This window comes from Notolepis coatsorum (assembly GCF_963971535.1).
Source record: "Notolepis coatsorum genome assembly, chromosome: 3".
Lineage (NCBI taxonomy): Eukaryota > Metazoa > Chordata > Actinopteri > Aulopiformes > Paralepididae > Notolepis > Notolepis coatsorum.
Window position 1 is genome coordinate 75,615,319 of NC_140167.1, and position 19,484 is coordinate 75,634,802.

Consider the following 19,484-nt stretch of genomic DNA (forward strand, 5'->3'; position numbering starts at 1 on the left):
GACCCGTTCACTCAGCGACAGCAGAGGTAATCATGCAAGGTGCCAACCTGCTCATCAGGAGCAATTAGGGGTTAAGTATCTTGCTCAAGGACACTTCGACACGCTGCCCGGGAGGAGTGGGAATCGAACTGGGAACCTCCGGATTACCAGACGACTGTTCTACCTCCCAAGCCACTGTCGCCCCTGTCATGAATATGTATAACAGCAGAATAAGCACCATCTCACCCCAAGTTTAGAGCAGCGGTTCTCAATGTGGATTCCGGGGACCCCCAGGGGTCACGTGACAGGGTTCCAGGAGGTCCCCAGAAAAGTGGATAGTTTAAGTTCACTATTTAAGATAAGATATTCCTTTATTGATCCCCTTGGGGACATTTCATCCACGAGGTTAGAGGTCAATGAGAGAATATCTAAGAGTGACTATTGTGGTCATAGTTTTCACTTTCTCCTCTGGTACTGATAGAATGCTGCAGTTAATCATATTTAACAACAAAAAGCTTCTCAGATAGGGGTCCCTGAGACAAAATCGTATCAGATTGGGGATCCTTGAGACACAATTTGATCAGATTGGGGTCCGCAGGCACACTCGTAACAATTTTGGACATTAGTGGGAAGGAAATAGTGTATTGTTGTACACCTGGATGTAGGATTTTGTATGCCAACATAAAAGCTCTAGCAAAAGTGAAAACGTGGTTATTGTACAATAGGCATGTGTGGTGAATCTTATGTTGGGTCTATTCCATCGCCCACTTGACATCCACTACTGGGTCTTATTAAAACCACCCCCAGGCCATTCTTTCTCTCAGAAGTGTCTGCGGCTTCGTTGCTCGTTTGACACTGATCACGCTGCCTGCCTGGCTGCTCGCCTTACATGTTCTCTCTGACCATCATCTCGTCCGAGGCGGTGGAGAGGTGCGTTTAATTTGTATTTCCTATGAACACTGCACTGTGATAGCTGTTTGTTTTTCTGGTCAAAAGAAGCTAGCGCTGTAGGCCTAAATCAAAGAGAGGGATTTATCATCATCATTGTTATTATTATTATTATTATTATTATTATTATTGTTATTATTGTTATTATTATTATTATTATATTATTATTATTATATAAAATAGAGGAACCATACCCGGGCAGGGACCGATGGAGTGACGCGATGCTGTCCATTCTCTCACTCGACATGATGTCCGTCGTGCGCGGCGCGCGTCGCTGTTTCAGTAGAATATGATGTCTTTATGATTTTTTTTTATTTTTTTTATTATTTTTTTTACAAATCCAGGACCAGGGTAGGTTTCCTCAGAAGAATGGCGCGATAGAGGGGCTCTGCGTTGCACCGGGTCATACACAGCCTCTACGGCGGGCCCGTCGCATCCTTAGAAATAATGAGCTCCAGATCAATAATGTCCAAACCGCAAAAGAGCTTTTGTCCACTATGTAGCGATAGGCACATATTATGTCTGGGGGAAACATATCTATAATTCACTTGAATCAGGTCAGCTCTTTCTTATTATTATATCCCATCCTGTTATCTCGTCAGCCTCCTTGCGCCGCACACCGTGTCATCCCCACGCTCTTCTTGTGGCCCCTCCCCCCCCCCTCTCTCTCTCTCTCTCTGCCTTCTGTCTGTCTGAGTAGGGTGTATCTGCAGAGCCGCAGAGCCAGGCGTGGACGGGTTTGAGGCGGGGCTTCGTGGCGTAGACAAGTATTAGTGGCCTGGACGCCTGTAGCTGTTCCGCAACTGTAGCTATTTCCGGGGTAGGCCTGATTGGCCCCGACAGGCACGTGACCGCCGCGGCCACGCCCCGCGGCAGCCCCGCGATGCGGCAACGAGGCTGCTGTGGTTCACAGGCGCTTTCCGCCTTCAACGCCGCCCGCAGCAGAAGGAGTTTGCGGCGCCTTTCACTGTCATCAGTCATAATAATATCATCAGTCATCTCTAATAATATTAATCACTGTTCAATGTACTAATACTTTTCCCACTTCAATGACAGAGCCGCTGTTTAATTATTGTCGCGGAGCTCCGTCGCGGCAGCATTATGTAGCAGTAATCCCCCCTTCTTTATCATCGACAAACTAGCTCAATTGGTAACTCTGCTTGGCTGTGGATCCTATGGTCCTAATTTCTATTCCCTTAAGTTTTTTTTTTTTTTTTTAACGTGCATAGCGTATTGTATATTGTATATTGTATGGTACAATTTACAGTAAGGTGTATGCGTTGCAGTGCAAATGCTTCTTATTGTTGCGCTCCAGAGACCGTTACTGTACCATACACGCAATGCATGTAAAAAAAATTAAAATACAAAAAAAAACATAAGGGAATTGAACTTAGGACCATAGGATCCACAGCCAAGCAGAGTTACCAATTGAGCTAGTTTGTCAATGGTAAAGAAGGGGGGATTACTGCTACATAATGCTGCCGCGACGGAGCTCCGCCGCGACAATATTATTAAACAGCGGCTCTGTCATTGAAGTGGGAAAAGTGAGCCGTATTGTATATTAGTACATTGAACAGTGATTAATATTATTAGAGATGACTGATGATATTATTATGACTGATGACAGTGAAAGGCGCCGCGAACTCCTTCTGCTGCGGGCGGCGTTGAAGGCGGAAAGCGCCTGTGAACCACAGCAGGCCTACCCCGGAAATAGCTACAGTTGCGGAACAGCTACAGGCGGCCTGGACAAGTATTTGCACTACTGCGCATGTGGATGAGGGGCCCGGGGGGGGGGGGGGGGGGGGGGGGGGCTCTCTCGCTATGTGTTGGAGTGCGCAATGTGTGTGCGCATGCGTGTGGACTGGAGCACGTGAGAGTATAAAGAGTCCAAAAGCTAATACAGTCATTACTATTATCCCCATGATTTCTGCCATCATTGTTATGTTGTAAGATAACATATGTATAAAGCCCCCATTTTCTTTTCTTCATGGGCATTAATAACTTATTTCATTTCTAGCACATGTTCATTCCAAGACAAACAAATGGAATTGACTGTGGGATTTTTATGCTTATGGTAAGATTGTTTCATATTGGTATACATTGGTTTTACCCTTGAATATATATATATATTAAGTCTTCTATTGAAGACGCAGAACATTACATATAACTGCTGCTGGATGCACCACGTTTTAGTGGAGTTAGGAAATTAACTCCTAATTTACTTGCCTTTGTCTCATGGGGTAAACTGTAATCTTCTCTCTCCATGACAGGCCACTATAAGCGCTATTGCAGCAGTCAATGAGGTCACCAGTAAGAGGGCTGAAGAAATCTTCTGGACCCCAGATGTTGACAAAAGGCATGCCAACATTATCCTAATCATCAGATTCGTTTTTATTATCTGAAACATTTTCTCTTTTAAATGTCTTGTTTTGAATTTATTGTCACAGTATGTGTTGTCCTGGTCATATCGCTATTAGACCTAACTATGTATAGTGGTACAGTGTAGAATTACCAGAATATTGCATTGTCGTACTTGTATTGAAAAACTGATTTTATATGTCTGAGGAGAAGACTGGTACTCATCATCTTCGTCTCCACAAAAAGAAAAATGACATGTGAAGTATGTTGTGTGCCAGGTTCAAACAGTGCTGTATATGTACAGTTTATTCCTACTCCTATCCAAGCTCTGGGAGGGTCATCAAAGAGAAGTCGCCTATTCTCAGTCCTTGCCCCACAATGGTGGAATGAACTACCCACCCCAGTTAGGACAGCCGAAACCCGTCCAATCTTTCGCCGTCGACTAAAGACGCACTTCTTCAACCATTATCTGAATAAAAAATAATAATAATAGAAAATCTAACCCTAACTAACCTTACTGTCATGCACTTGTCCTAATAAACTAACCTACACTGTAGCACTCAACACTTTATGAACATTGTTACTCAGCTGATAGAGTTGTGCCCTTCCTGATGGCTTGTCGTACAGAACTTGTAAGTCGCTTTGGATAAAAAGCGTCAGCTAAATGACTAAATGTAAATGTATTCCCCCTCAAATGTATATACTCTATTATTACTAGATCTGGTATGTCATAAATGTCTAGATGTAACATTACTGTCTATGTACCTATGTAAACGAGACGAAAGTTAAGTTGTAGAGACGAAAGTTAAGTTGAAAATGGGGGATCTATATGTAAACGAGATGAAAGTGAAGTTGAAAATGGGGGACCCTGATGTAAACGAGACGACGAGACGAAAGTGAAGTTGAAAATGGGGGACCCTGATGTAAACGAGATGAAAGTTAAGTTGTGTATGTGTGTCGTAAACGAGAGAGGGAGCGAGCGAGAGAGCCCCCCCCCCCTCATCCGCATGCGCAGTAGTGCAAATACTTGTCCAGGCCACTAATACTTGTCTACGCCACGAAGCCCCGCCTCAAACCCGTCCACGCCTGGCTCTGCGGCTCTGCAGATACCCCCTATTGGAGTGTCTCGCTCTCTCATCTCTCACTTTGCACACACACACACACGCACACACGTGCACACACAGAATCCACTATTCTGATTATAATCAGTTCATGGGTCCGTTTTATTGTTATCTATTATTAATATAGCGTTATATATTATTATTATATATTTTTAATAAATATTTTTTTTATCACAGGTGTAACAAACGGCATTGTTTATTTTACAGAAAGTATTTCTATAATATACATCTATGATTAATAATCACTATATTATTCCTGTGTTATAGTGATTCACTATTACTATAGTAATTGATGTGTGTGCAGAGGAGAACACAGGACTAATACCATAATGGGCAACATGCCCAGGTTAAGGGCTTGACTGTATCTAACTTGACTTCTAGTCTGATGATGGAAACAACGTTCCCAACTGAACATCACTTCTAGATGTCTAGCTGCAGCCGTGTCTAACCCGGTCGTGTCCTCCTTGCACTGTCCTCTACCTGGCTCCTCTACCTGGCTCCTCTCCCTGTCCTCTCCCTGTCCTCTACCTGGCTCCTCTCCCTGTCCTCTACCTGGCTCCTCTCCCTGTCCTCTACCTGGCTCCTCTACCTGGCTCCTCTCCCTGGCTCCTCTCCCTGTCCTCTACCTGGCTCCTCTCCCTGTCCTCTCCCTGGCTCCTCTCCCTGGCTCCTCTCCCTGTCCTCTCCCTGGCTCCTCTCCCTGTCCTCTACCTGGCTCCTCTCCCTGTCCTCTACCTGGCTCCTCTCCCTGTCCTCTACCTGGCTCCTCTCCCTGTCCTCTCCCTGGCTCCTCTCCCTGTCCTCTACCTGGCTCCTCTCCCTGTCCTCTCCCTGGCTCCTCTCCCTGTCCTCTCCCTGTCCTCTCCCTGGCTCCTCTCCCTGTCCTCTACCTGGCTCCTATACCTGGCTCCTCTACCTGGCTCCTCTCCCTGTCCTCTACCTGGCTCCTCTCCCTGTCCTCTACCTGGCTCCTCTCCCTGTCCTCTCCCTGGCTCCTCTACCTGGCTCCTCTCCCTGTCCTCTACCTGGCTCCTCTCCCTGTCCTCTACCTGGCTCCTCTCCCTGTCCTCGTGTCCTGGCTCCTCTACCTGGCTCCTCTCCCTGTCCTCTACCTGGCTCCTCTCCCTGTCCTCTCCCTGGCTCCTCTCCCTGTCCTCGTGTCCTGGCTCCTCTACCTGGCTCCTCTCCCTGTCCTCTACCTGGCTCCTCTCCCTGTCCTCTACCTGGCTCCTCTCCCTGTCCTCTACCTGGCTCCTCTCCCTGTCCTCTACCTGGCTCCTCTCCCTGTCCTTGTGTCCTGGCTCCTCTCCCTGTCTTCTACCTGGCTCCTCTCCCTGTCCTCTACCTGGCTCCTCTCCCTGTCCTCTACCTGGCTCCTCTCCCTGTCCTCTACCTGGCTCCTCTCCCTGTCCTCTACCTGGCTCCTCTCCTTGTCCTCTACCTGGCTCCTCTCCCTGTCCTCTCCCTGGCTCCTCTCCCTGTCCTCTCCCTGGCTCCTCTCCCTGTCCTCTCCCTGTCTCCTCTCCCTGTCCCCTCTCCCTGTCCTCTACCTGGCTCCTCTCCCTGTCCTCTACCTGGCTCCTCTCCCTTTCCTCTACCTGGCTCCTCTCCCTGTCCTCTCCCTGGCTCCTCTCCCTGGCTCCTCTCCCTGTCCTCGTGTCCTGGCTCCTCTCCCTGTCTCCTCTCCCTGTCCTCTACCTGGCTCCTCTCCCTGTCCTCTACCTGGCTCCTCTCCCTGTCCTCGTGTCCTGGCTCCTCTCCCTGTCCTCTACCTGGCTCCTCTCCCTGTCCTCTCCCTGGCTCCTCTCCCTGTCCTCTCCCTGTCCTCTACCTGGCTCCTCTCCCTGTCCTCGTGTCCTGGCTCCTCTCCCTGTCTCCTCTCCCTGTCCTCTCCCTGGCTCCTCTCCCTGTCCTCTACCTGGCTCCTCTCCCTGTCCTCTACCTGGCTCCTCTCCCTGTCCTCTACCTGGCTCCTCTCCCTGTCCTCTACCTGGCTCCTCTCCCTGTCCTCTCCCTGGCTCCTCTACCTGGCTCCTCTCCCTGTCCTCTACCTGGCTCCTCTCCCTGGCTCCTCTCCCTGTCCTCGTGTCCTGGCTCCTCTACCTGGCTCCTCTCCCTGTCCTCTCCCTGGCTCCTCTCCCTGTCCTCGTGTCCTGGCTCCTCTACCTGGCTCCTCTCCCTGTCCTCTACCTGGCTCCTCTCCCTGTCCTCTACCTGGCTCCTCTCCCTGTCCTCTCCCTGGCTCCTCTCCCTGTCCTCTACCTGGCTCCTCTCCCTGTCCTCTACCTGGCTCCTCTCCCTGTCCTCTACCTGGCTCCTCTCCCTGTCCTCGTGTCCTGGCTCCTCTCCCTGTCCTCTACCTGGCTCCTCTCCCTGTCCTCTACCTGGCTCCTCTCCCTGTCCTCTACCTGGCTCCTCTACCTGGCTCCTCTACCTGGCTCCTCTCCCTGTCCTCTCCCTGGCTCCTCTCCCTGTCCTCTACCTGGCTCCTCTCCCTGTCCTCTACCTGGCTCCTCTCCCTGTCCTCTACCTGGCTCCTCTCCCTGTCCTCTACCTGGCTCCTCTCCCTGTCCTCTACCTGGCTCCTCTCCCTGTCCTCTACCTGGCTCCTCTCCCTGTCCTCTACCTGGCTCCTCTCCCTGTCCTCTCCCTGGCTCCTCTCCCTGTCCTCTACCTGGCTCCTCTCCCTGTCCTCTACCTGGCTCCTCTACCTGGCTCCTCTGCCTGGCTCCTCTCCCTGTCCTCTCCCTGGCTCCTCTCCCTGTCCTCTACCTGGCTCCTCTACCTGGCTCCTCTCCCTGGCTCCTCTCCCTGTCCTCTACCTGGCTCCTCTCCCTGTCCTCTACCTGGCTCCTCTCCCTGTCCTCTACCTGGCTCCTCTCCCTGTCCTCTACCTGGCTCCTCTCCTTGTCCTCTACCTGGCTCCTCTCCCTGTCCTCTCCCTGGCTCCTCTCCCTGTCCTCTCCCTGGCTCCTCTCCCTGGCCTCTACCTGGCTCCTCTCCCTGTCCTCTACCTGGCTCCTCTCCCTGTCCTCTACCTGGCTCCTCTCCCTGTCCTCTACCTGGCTCCTCTCCCTGTCCTCTCCCTGGCTCCTCTCCCTGTCCTCTCCCTGGCTCCTCTCCCTGTCCTCGTGTCCTGGCTCCTCTCCCTGTCTCCTCTCCCTGTCCTCTACCTGGCTCCTCTCCCTGTCCTCGTGTCCTGGCTCCTCTCCCTGTCCTCTACCTGGCTCCTCTCCCTGTCCTCTACCTGGCTCCTCTCCCTGTCCTCTCCCTGGCTCCTCTCCCTGTCCTCTCCCTGTCTCCTCTCCCTGTCCTCTACCTGGCTCCTCTCCCTGTCCTCTACCTGGCTCCTCTCCCTGTCCTCTCCCTGGCTCCTCTCCCTGTCCTCTACCTGGCTCCTCTCCCTGTCCTCTCCCTGTCTCCTCTCCCTGTCCTCTACCTGGCTCCTCTCCCTGTCCTCTCCCTGGCTCCTCTACCTGGCTCCTCTCCCTGTCCTCTACCTGGCTCCTCTCCCTGGCTCCTCTCCCTGTCCTCGTGTCCTGGCTCCTCTACCTGGCTCCTCTCCCTGTCCTCTCCCTGGCTCCTCTCCCTGTCCTCGTGTCCTCGCTCCTCTACCTGGCTCCTCTCCCTGTCCTCTACCTGGCTCCTCTCCCTGTCCTCGTGTCCTGGCTCCTCTCCCTGTCCTCTACCTGGCTCCTCTCCCTGTCCTCTACCTGGCTCCTCTCCCTGTCCTCGTGTCCTGGCTCCTCTCCCTGTCCTCTACCTGGCTCCTCTCCCTGTCCTCTACCTGGCTCCTCTCCCTGTCCTCTACCTGGCTCCTCTACCTGGCTCCTCTCCCTGTCCTCTCCCTGGCTCCTCTCCCTGTCCTCTACCTGGCTCCTCTCCCTGTCCTCTACCTGGCTCCTCTCCCTGTCCTCTACCTGGCTCCTCTCCCTGTCCTCTACCTGGCTCCTCTCCCTGTCCTCTACCTGGCTCCTCTCCCTGTCCTCTACCTGGCTCCTCTCCCTGTCCTCTACCTGGCTCCTCTCCCTGTCCTCTCCCTGGCTCCTCTCCCTGTCCTCTACCTGGCTCCTCTCCCTGTCCTCTACCTGGCTCCTCTACCTGGCTCCTCTACCTGGCTCCTCTCCCTGTCCTCTCCCTGGCTCCTCTCCCTGTCCTCTCCCTGGCTCCTCTCCCTGTCCTCTACCTGGCTCCTCTACCTGGCTCCTCTCCCTGGCTCCTCTCCCTGTCCTCTACCTGGCTCCTCTCCCTGTCCTCTACCTGGCTCCTCTCCCTGTCCTCTACCTGGCTCCTCTCCCTGTCCTCTACCTGGCTCCTCTCCTTGTCCTCTACCTGGCTCCTCTCCCTGTCCTCTCCCTGGCTCCTCTCCCTGTCCTCTCCCTGGCTCCTCTCCCTGTCCTCTACCTGGCTCCTCTCCCTGTCCTCTACCTGGCTCCTCTCCCTGTCCTCTACCTGGCTCCTCTCCCTGTCCTCTACCTGGCTCCTCTCCCTGTCCTCTCCCTGGCTCCTCTCCCTGTCCTCTCCCTGGCTCCTCTCCCTGTCCTCGTGTCCTGGCTCCTCTCCCTGTCTCCTCTCCCTGTCCTCTACCTGGCTCCTCTCCCTGTCCTCTACCTGGCTCCTCTCCCTGTCCTCTACCTGGCTCCTCTCCCTGTCCTCGTGTCCTGGCTCCTCTCCCTGTCCTCTCCCTGTCTCCTCTCCCTGTCCTCTACCTGGCTCCTCTCCCTGTCCTCTACCTGGCTCCTCTCCCTGTCCTCTACCTGGCTCCTCTCCCTGTCCTCGTGTCCTGGCTCTTCTCCCTGGCTCCTCTCCCTGTCCTCTACCTGGCTCCTCTCCCTGGCTCCTCTCCCTGTCCTCTACCTGGCTCCTCTCCCTGTCCTCTACCTGGCTCCTCTCCCTGTCCTCTACCTGGCTCCTCTCCCTGTCCTCTACCTGGCTCCTCTCCCTGTCCTCTACCTGGCTCCTCTCCCTGTCCTCGTGTCCTGGCTCCTCTCCCTGTCCTCTACCTGGCTCCTCTCCCTGTCCTCTACCTGGCTCCTCTCCCTGTCCTCTACCTGGCTCCTCTCCCTGTCCTCTCCCTGGCTCCTCTCCCTGTCCTCGTGTCCTGGCTCCTCTCCCTGTCCTCTACCTGGCTCCTCTCCCTGTCCTCTACCTGGCTCCTCTCCCTGTCCTCTACCTGGCTCCTCTCCCTGTCCTCTACCTGGCTCCTCTACCTGGCTCCTATACCTGGCTCCTCTCCCTGGCTCCTCTCCCTGTCCTCTACCTGGCTCCTCTCCCTGTCCTCTACCTGGCTCCTCTCCCTGTCCTCTACCTGGCTCCTCTCCCTGTCCTCTACCTGGCTCCTCTCCCTGTCCTCTACCTGGCTCCTCTACCTGTCCTCTACCTGGCTCCTCTCCCTGTCCTCTACCTGGCTCCTCTCCCTGTCCTCTACCTGGCTCCTCTACCTGTCCTCTACCTGGCTCCTCTCCCTGTCCTCTACCTGGCTCCTCTCCCTGTCCTCATGTCCTGGCTCCTCTCCCTGTCCTCGTGTCCTGGCTCCTCTCCCTGTCCTCTCCCTGGCTCCTCTCCCTGTCCTCTACCTGGCTCCTCTCCCTGTCCTCTACCTGGCTCCTCTCCCTGTCCTCTACCTGGCTCCTCTCCCTGTCCTCTACCTGGCTCCTCTACCTGGCTCCTCTCCCTGTCCTCTACCTGGCTTCTCTCCCTGTCCTCTACCTGGCTCCTCTACCTGGCTCCTCTCCCTGGCTCCTCTCCCTGTCCTCATGTCCTGGATTCCGTGTATGACCTTCGCCTACCCGACTACTCTTCTCCTCGCTTACCTCCTGGACTGTCTGAGAACCCGGTTCCGTCTACGACCCCCCGCTTGTCTGACCACCCGTCTACTCGCCTACTCCCTGGACTGTCTGAGGACCTGGTTAACATGAAGAATGCATGAGAAGAATGCCATGCCCACCACAGGCATTGAATTTGTTCCCTCAGCCTAATAATATATGCCCAGGGTAAGCATGCTTACAAACTTAAAATTAGGATGTATTTTTTAATCAATGTCATTACGTACACGTTCATGCTGAGACTTTCGAAACGTTTGATTCAGTGGATAAGAGGGGCTGAAACTTTACTCCAGCACTGGGACATAATGTCCAAATATGCTGTTATAGTCCAACTGCTGAAACAAGTGTATTTTAATCAATCAAAGACCTTGTGTGACAAACACAGTTGCATTAACCTGGAGGGAGGCTTCCTCCCTCCCTCTGGTGCACATTCCAACAAGGGCTTCAGAATAACTGGTTGGCTGGATAATATTCTTTTAACTGTTTTAAGTTCAAATCAACAGTACAAAGATTAAGCAAATAATCTGTACATTTGTCTTTAAGAATAATAGAGACAGCTCTTGATTCTAATTTGAAAGCATTTAATCCAAAAAGGCTTTAATTAGAAAACTATACTCTTAGAGAAATTACTAGAGGGAGGGTCTTCTTTCTGACTGAGGCCAGACACGGCCTCAGGATTGTTTTTGATTGGCTGAGGGTGTGTGTCCTTCTTGATGACACGGCGAGTAGGGAGGCGGGCCTGGACGGTTTAAATGTTTGTGCCCGGGGGAACACACACACACACAACAGACACAAGGCAGATGAGGCCAGAGGGAGATGATGAAGATGATGAGGAGAAATGACCAGAACTGAACACAGGATGAAGGCCCTCTGCTCTGCTATGCCAATGATGACTGCGACTATGCAAAATGCCAAACGAAGACCAAACCTGCTGAAATAATGATTTTGTAAACTGGAAACCATCCAGAGAGAGTGTGTATTATGATATTTCAGAGAGCTTGAAGACTACCACCTTCAGGGAATCTTTTCAATAAAAGCTCTATAGTATACCACTCCAACTGGCTTGTGTGGACTCCTGATTCTTCTGCACTACACCTGCACTAGACCGGTGGTCGACCAGACACGTAGCCACAGAAGAGGCAGAGTACTGACCCAGAATATACGACACATGTCGATGTGTCCTTGAGCAAGTGGGGCGGCATGGCTCAGGGGTAGAGCGGGTCGTCCAATGATCGAAGGGTTGGTGGTTCGAATCCCGCTCAAGCCCATGTCCATCCCACTGCCGTTGTGTCCTTGGGCAAGACACTTAACCTACTTGCCTTGTATGAATGTGTATGCATGTGAATGAATGTTGGTGGTGGTCGGAGGGGCCGTAGGCGTTGATTATTCGCCACGCTTCCGTGAGTCTGCCTCAGGGCAGCTCTGGCTGCAATTGTAGCTTACCACCACCGGTATGACTGTGTATGAACGAATAATGGCCTCTGTAAGCGCTCTGGGGTCTCTGGGGTGTCACGAAGAGTGCTATATAAATCCAATCCATTACTATTATTATTAAGATACTTAACCCCTAATTGCTCCCGATGAGCAGGTTGGCACCTTGCATGGTTGCCTCCGCCGTCGGTGTGTGAATGTGTGAGTGAATGGGTACAAATTTGAGTAACAAATTGTAAAGCGTGTTGGATAAAAGCACTATATAAAAAAGCAGCCATTTACCATTTACGTTATTGCTGCTGGTTCATACAGTGGCGATGGTGATGGCGATCTGACTTAACTGCTGTTCTGCACTGGTTATACTTAAGACCGCCGTGTCTAATTTACTTTTGAAGGTATGCCTTGTACTACGAAGTGGTGATCTGAGTGAACTGTTGGGGATTCGTTGGCATAGGACCCAATCGCAGACAGGACAAAGAGGAAGCAGGCAGGACGAGATGGAGTGTGAATGAATGAATGAATGAATGAATGAATGAATGAATGAATGAATGAATGAATGAATGAATGAATGAATGAATGTAATTCAAATGAGAGCTTTACTCAACAAAAGCATATGAACGACCATGACCATGACAGTCTAAACAAAATAATGAACCGACAAGGAGACAAGGAAAACACAGAACTTAAATACACAAGGTAATTGACACATGAGGGTTGATTGGCAACGAGAGACAACTGGGATGGGAACAGACTGACAAGACTAGATGTGACACAAGACAAGACTGAACACTATAACACTAGAAACATAGCAACAACACAAGGAAACTAACACACTAGGAACATAACACTAACAGGGGAACATGAAGGGCAAGAGACACACCGGGAGACACAGCAAAAGGGGGAGAACACAGAGGAACATAGAAACACTAAAGAGCCACCAGTGCACCAGGAGGGTATGCACCAGTGAGGGTAGTCCAAGGGTGAATGGAGGCTGTGAGGGGACTTGTCCATGAGAAGGCGGGGGGAGGTGAGGTACAGGGATAAGTCCAGGAATAGGAGGGGGGAAGATGGCAGGACCGGGTGGAACGTAACATTAACTGCTGTGCTGCACTGGTTTTACTTTATTTAATAACACGTTTGACGGCCCGCATACAGGACATTTGATTTGATTTGAAATCTTTATTTCGAACATGCAAATTTCGAATACAAACAAACAAATAACTAAACAAAAGCAAAACACAACTCAATCTACATGTTCGAAAAGGAGTCACATTATATCGTGACTGGCAACTTTTTTGTTTTTGGTAACTTGATTGTGATGGACCAAGCAGCCAGAAGATGAGGACACAGTGGTGCAGGCAAAAATAAGGGTTTTTATTTACCCAAACAAAGGGTTAACAAATACATAATTTCCAAAGAATATAAATGGGCCAATTTTTTTTAAGGCAGACCAAAACAGACCTGAACTGAAGGGAAGCCAACTTACAAATGGTAAACTCAAGCTATTAGACGCTGGCCGCATGAATATTAAAGGCAACCAACTTGTGTTCAGCTTTTCGTTCAGCGTTTCTATGATTGGCCACACGGCCACGTGACCGCCCTAGCACACGCCCTTATCCGCGCCGCGCCACTCTGTGTGTTGTGCGGCAGAGAGTGACGCGGCAGAGAGTGACCGCGGCCGCGCATGCGCATGAGGCTCCCCCAGGTGCTCTGAGAGGTGCTCGTTGGTTAATGCCTTGTTGTGTTGTTGTTGCGTTGTTGGTTAATGCCCCGCTGTGTTGTTGGTTAATGCCATATCGCCGCATCACTTAACGCCATAACTAACTAACTAACTAACTAACTAACTAACTAACTAACTAACTAACTAACTAACTAACTAACTAACTAACTAACTAACTAACTAACTAACTAATTCGCATGTCTGTATTTGATTATGGTGAAATTATGTACATGCATGCCTCTCCCTCCACCTGTAAGCCCATCCACGCTGTGTATCGCATCACTGGGTTTTATCACTGGAGATACATTTCTCACTCACTATTGTATTTTATATGAAAATAATTGTAAGTAGGTGAATTCTACACATCTGCCAACACCATCTGACAATATCATAATGATGTGTTTTCTATATTATATCAACAATCATTCATCTAAAAAATTGTATGGGCGTAAATACATGTTAAGATATTCAAAATCGTCACAGCAGTATAGTTTGTTTATACTTCAGAAGTATGATATTTGAACATGGTCCCCAAAATGAATGGAAGCGAATGAGGCGCCTGACGCCTGACACCTGGGAGGAATGGGGGCGTGTTGCAGCGTTGGGGATGTTTAAAAAATATAATTTAATATATAATATAATATAATAATAATCTGGTCAGCAGCCTCCACTGATGTAGCGTGATTCAAACCCCCTCAATGTGCAGTTTCTAGTTAATCAGTCAGTTACGCAGCCTCCACTGATGTACAGTGACGAGTGAATCTGGTAGTTGGTTTATGACGTTACAAACGCGAAATAACATTATACATTATATAACGTTACAATGTACAGTTTCGAGTTAATCAGTCAGCAGCCTCCACTGATGTTATGACGTTACAAATGCGAAATAACATTATACATTATGCTCCGCGAAATAACATTATACATTATGCTCCGCGCTTCATTCATTCATTTCATTTGGGACCTCTGCCACTTGCAGGGACCTCTGCCGCGCTCGCGGCAAAAGGGGGCGGGGGGTCGTGGCCAATCAGAGAAAAGCTGAACACAAGTTGGTTGCCTTTAATATTCACGTGTCCTGGCCAGACACATTAACATAAGAATGGTAATTAATACAATAAATATTTTACTCAAATAAAAAAATCGAATAAACAATAAACACACAATATCTCTACTAAAATGAACAAGCAATAATCTTAATGTTGCACAGTCATTGAGCATCCTAATGGGTCTTCCTTGATGTATGTCCCTGGTGAACCTGGGCTTTCATGTCACTTCCTTTGGTACAGTAGATGTAATCTTCCTTTGGTTTGTTTCATCTGGATTCTCACACACCCCTACTGCACTACTGATGCTGTCCGACCAATTGTATACCATAGTGAACGGTCCCTTCCATTAAAATATATACCATAGTGAATGGATCTCTCTCACTCTCCCTCGTTCTCACCTCTCTCTCTTCATACATCTTCATCTTTGACTCCCCCCTCTCTCTCTCTTCTTTCATCCTTGTTTTGCCTCATTCTCTTTCTTCATCCCACTCGCCCTCCACCCACAATCACTCTCTTCCTCTCTCTCCCACCATCTCACCCTCGCTCCGCTCTCCCTCTCTCTCTATGTATCACACCCAGTGGCGAATCCTTATGGAAGCCAACGGAAGCCATGCCTCCCTAATATTAAAATATGAATTAATATCAAATATGAAATATGAAAAAAAAAAAAAAAAAAAAAAATCATATAGTTTACATTCTTTTTCATATGTGCATCTGTGTTATAATTTTTTATTTTTTTTTAAATGTCTCCCTCTTCTCCTTCTCACTCCCTCTAACACACTGTCAGCCTCACTATGCTCACTGCAGCAGGAGAGGAGGCAGATGGTAGGTCTCTTTCTCCAGGCTTCCAGCATTATAGAGTCCAAATCCGATCCTAGCCAATCAGATTCGAGCTGACTGCCACACCCTAAAAGTTTAAAACGGGGCTGTGAGAAGAATCATGAGTGTGGAATCCCCTCTGCACACCTCCCCTCTGCACTCTGAACATTGTATTAACCCGTAACTGTTCCCACGGGCCGAATATTGCCCCGATCCTCGCGAGATTAAATCCACGGGGACCTCTCGGCGTGCCGAAGCTTTTCCTAAATCACTTCCATCATCGAAAACGAGGGGAAAAGGTCGGCTCGCGACCCTGAAAATGTCGCGTGATTTTAAAAACGCTGTATTAAGTGCAGGCATGCGTTGTTCATGGCACGGGGTACCACTCAGTGGTACCTCACTGAGTATTAAAGATTTGAGCAGAAGCGCGTGCACGCACATGCACGCGCTCGCGAGAACGCGCTGCGCTCGGCTGGGCTCGTGTTTACCTGCCGAGTCCCGGGCCCCGGCCGGCGCTACCTCGCATTATCATAACAATAGCCGCCCGTTAGGCCGGCGGTGTCGTGTCTTCAACCACGTCCGCACATACAATGTATAAGTTAACAGTATCTGACTACCTGTCTTCATTCACCATCACAACTGCAAGGATGCCAACATTGCCATCCAAGAAGAAGATGAGGAGGACTAGTGCGACACTCGTTCAAAGCAAACTTAGTTTTGCTAAACCAGGGGTGGACGCCAGGAGCAGGAAGGCAAGTAACACTAACAGCAAAAGCATTTGAACAGCTTTAATTTGTTAATATAGGCTTTTGTCCAGATTGACTAGCTAGGTTATTTGCCTGTTTTGTTTCTCTTGAAAATAATCGTGGTTCATGATTGATGAGACATGACAAATGCGTGTTTACAGTCTTACAGAGTCCATCAGACATCAAGACATAATCATGTTATTATTCAATGTGATTCACTGCTTAATCTTGTACTGACAGAAATGCAGATATATTATTCTGCTATCATAACAAGGCCAGCCAAAGAAAAATGTATTTGCCACGCGATCACATTGGAATAATAATAATAAAATAAAAATACACATTCGTTTTTGTTTGTAATCTACTGTGTAGGCTATGTGGTTGGAATATAGTGAATCAATGATGTAGACCATGCAAAACCATGAAAGCATGCTTTGACATAGGCCTTGCTGTTCATAATAATAACATGATGCTTAAATCTGTTGAATTAGCTAGACAAGAAACAAATCATGCAGTAATGACTAATGGGAACTAGGATATGTGTTCTAATATTTCCCTCTCTGTTTGTGTTTTTTCAGCAGGGAGATGAACAAACTGTGTGTGTTACACCACTTTCAGATACACAGCAGCTCCCACCACCACTGTATGATAAAAATGGTGATTTGAAGAAACGCAAACAGGCAAGTAACAGTATTGTTAGATTCACAACCTGCTGTGAATAAACTGTTCCATTCCATTCCATTCCTAGAGGCAGCATCTAATGCTTTTGTTTTGTTTATTCAGCATGAAGCGGGTCTACCTACAACAAGTTCACAGTCACTGCCAGCAGTTGATCGGCTGCCACCACTCAATTCTGTAAGTAACAATAATGTCTTCAGAATAAGTATTTTACTGTAGTGTGTGGTCTCGTCTAGGCATGCTGAGGTTGGAGAGTGGGGGGGTGGGGGGGTTGTTTGTACTCTTGACTAATTGTTCAGCAGGTGGACCAGTCACACAACCTACTGTATACTCTGAATAAACTTTCATTCCATTCCTAGAGGCAGCATCTAATGTTTTTGTTTTGTTTATTCAGCATGAAGCGGGTCTACCTACAACAAGTTCACAGTCACTGCCAGCAGTTGATCGGCTGCCACCACTCAATTCTGTAAGTAACAATAATGTCTTCAGAATAAGTATTTTACTGTAGTGTGTGGTCTCGTCTAGGCATGCTGAGGTTGGAGAGTGGGGGGTGGGGGGGTTGTTTGTACTCTTGACTAATTGTTCAGCAGGTGGACCAGTCACACAACCTACTGTATACTCTGAATAAACTTTCATTCCATTCCTAGAGGCAGCATCTAATGTTTTTGTTTTGTTTATTCAGCATGAAGCGGGTCTACCTACAACAAGTTCACAGTCACTGCCAGCAGTTGATCGGCTGCCACCACTCAATTCTGTAAGTAACAATAATGTCTTCAGAATAAGTATTTTACTGTAGTGTGTGGTCTCGTCTAGGCATGCTGAGGTTGGAGAGTGGGGGGTGGGGGGGTTGTTTGTACTCTTGACTAAGCACCGTTTACACCTGTGAATGGGTTGCATTCCACCCCTAGAGGCAATTAGTCTCATTGTCTCTCAAAACAAACTGGTCAAACTACTACTTGAACTTACTCCTAGAACCCACCTCACCCCTGCCCACTTTGACTACCTAGGATGGCTTAGAGTAGACGACAGAGTACAGCAACTTGCAATGGGCCTGGTCTCTCCACCGTATGTATATTTCTCTCCCACCCACCCCCTCCTAATGTACAGTCTCCTCCCCATCATATGTATATACTCTCTGTCAGGATCTATGGGTAACAGTACTGTATATTTGCATATTATATGTCACAAATGTAACAGTACTATATACCTGTATGTTGTGTATGTCATAAATGTCACTATGAATTGAAAATGGGGGACCCTGATGTAAACAAGACAAACGTCTTTCTCTGGTCTGCATCCCCTTAACAATTGTGTGTATTGAGCCGTACAGTACTGTATTGTACCCATTCTGCAATCTGTTAAATAAAGTTTTCATTCATTCAGTCTTTCATATGCTGGGAATGTGTTTTGATGTGTTTTTCTCTCTTTGTTTGTTTTTTCAGCAGGGAGATGAATGTGTTGCACCTGATTCTACTACATTTTCACCGTTTCCTCACCTATGGTCAGACAAGATGTGGAAAGAGAGACAGGTTAACTACCCCTGGCTCGATTTTAAAGATGGGAAGTTGGGCTGCAAAGTGTGCTCAGCCATTGCCGATTTCGCTGTCTACAAAGGCCACAATATACGATTGAATACAGAATGGACTACCTACAACATCACATACAGTGGAACAGTAAGAAATGCTATGCTGCTGTCTCTTAGGAAAAAGGTGACTATGCACAACAACTCAGCTTCGCATTGCCAAGCAGAACAGATTGTCAATGAGGCAAAAAAACAGAAAATTGAGAAATCCACTGACGTTATGAAACGATCCGAACTCAAGGCTACACATAATATTTTCAAGACTGTGTACTTTTTAGCAGAGGAGGACAGGCCGCTTTCAGATCATTTTAAGACGGTGGATTTACTAGATGATACTGGGTCTGACACTGGCTTCACCTTGCATGGAAGAGATAGTGCAGCAAACATCACCAGGCATATAGGTTCAGAAATGCGCAAAAAATCCAATCCATAGAAGGTAAAATTTCTATTCTGATTGATGAGTCAACTACCCTTGGAGATAAAACTACACTGATTGTGTACCTCAAAGCTGAAAGTGACAAGAACCTGGACCCAGAGTTCTTATTTTTAGATCTGATTGAACTTCCCAACCAAAAAGCAGAAACAATTATGCAACATCTGTTGAAATGCCTCAGTGAACATGGCTTTGATGATGCATATTTGAAGAAGCACTTGGTTGCATTTGCAAGTGATGGAGCCAGTGTCATGTTGGGACGCAAAGCTGGTATAGCTACAAAACTGTCTGAACTGTATCCTGACATATTGACCTGGCATTGCTTAAATCACCGGCTGGAACTTGCTGTAGGTGACACGGTTAATGATATCACAGCTATGAACCATTTCCAGATGTTTATGGATAAATTGTATACCGTGTACAGTAGATCACCACTAAACCAAGAACAACTGAAAGTGTGTGCAGCCGGCCTGGAAAAACAAGTGAGAAAAATTGGCCGTTTGCTAGACACAAGATGGGTATCCAGTTCTTTCCGCACAGTGTCTGCAGTGTGGGATGGTTATGATGCACTTTGTGCTCACTTCAGCATGGCAATGACAGACAGGGGACGACAGAGCGCTGATAGGAAAACATATGAAGGTCTATTCAGGAAAATGACTTCATATCAGTTTTTGCTAGATTTAGCACTGCTGTACGACACCCTAAGTGAGTTAAGCATTCTTTCAGAAGCTCTGCAAAACCGCCAAATGACACTAGCCTCTGCAGACAAATGTATGAGACGTTGCATTAAATTCATTG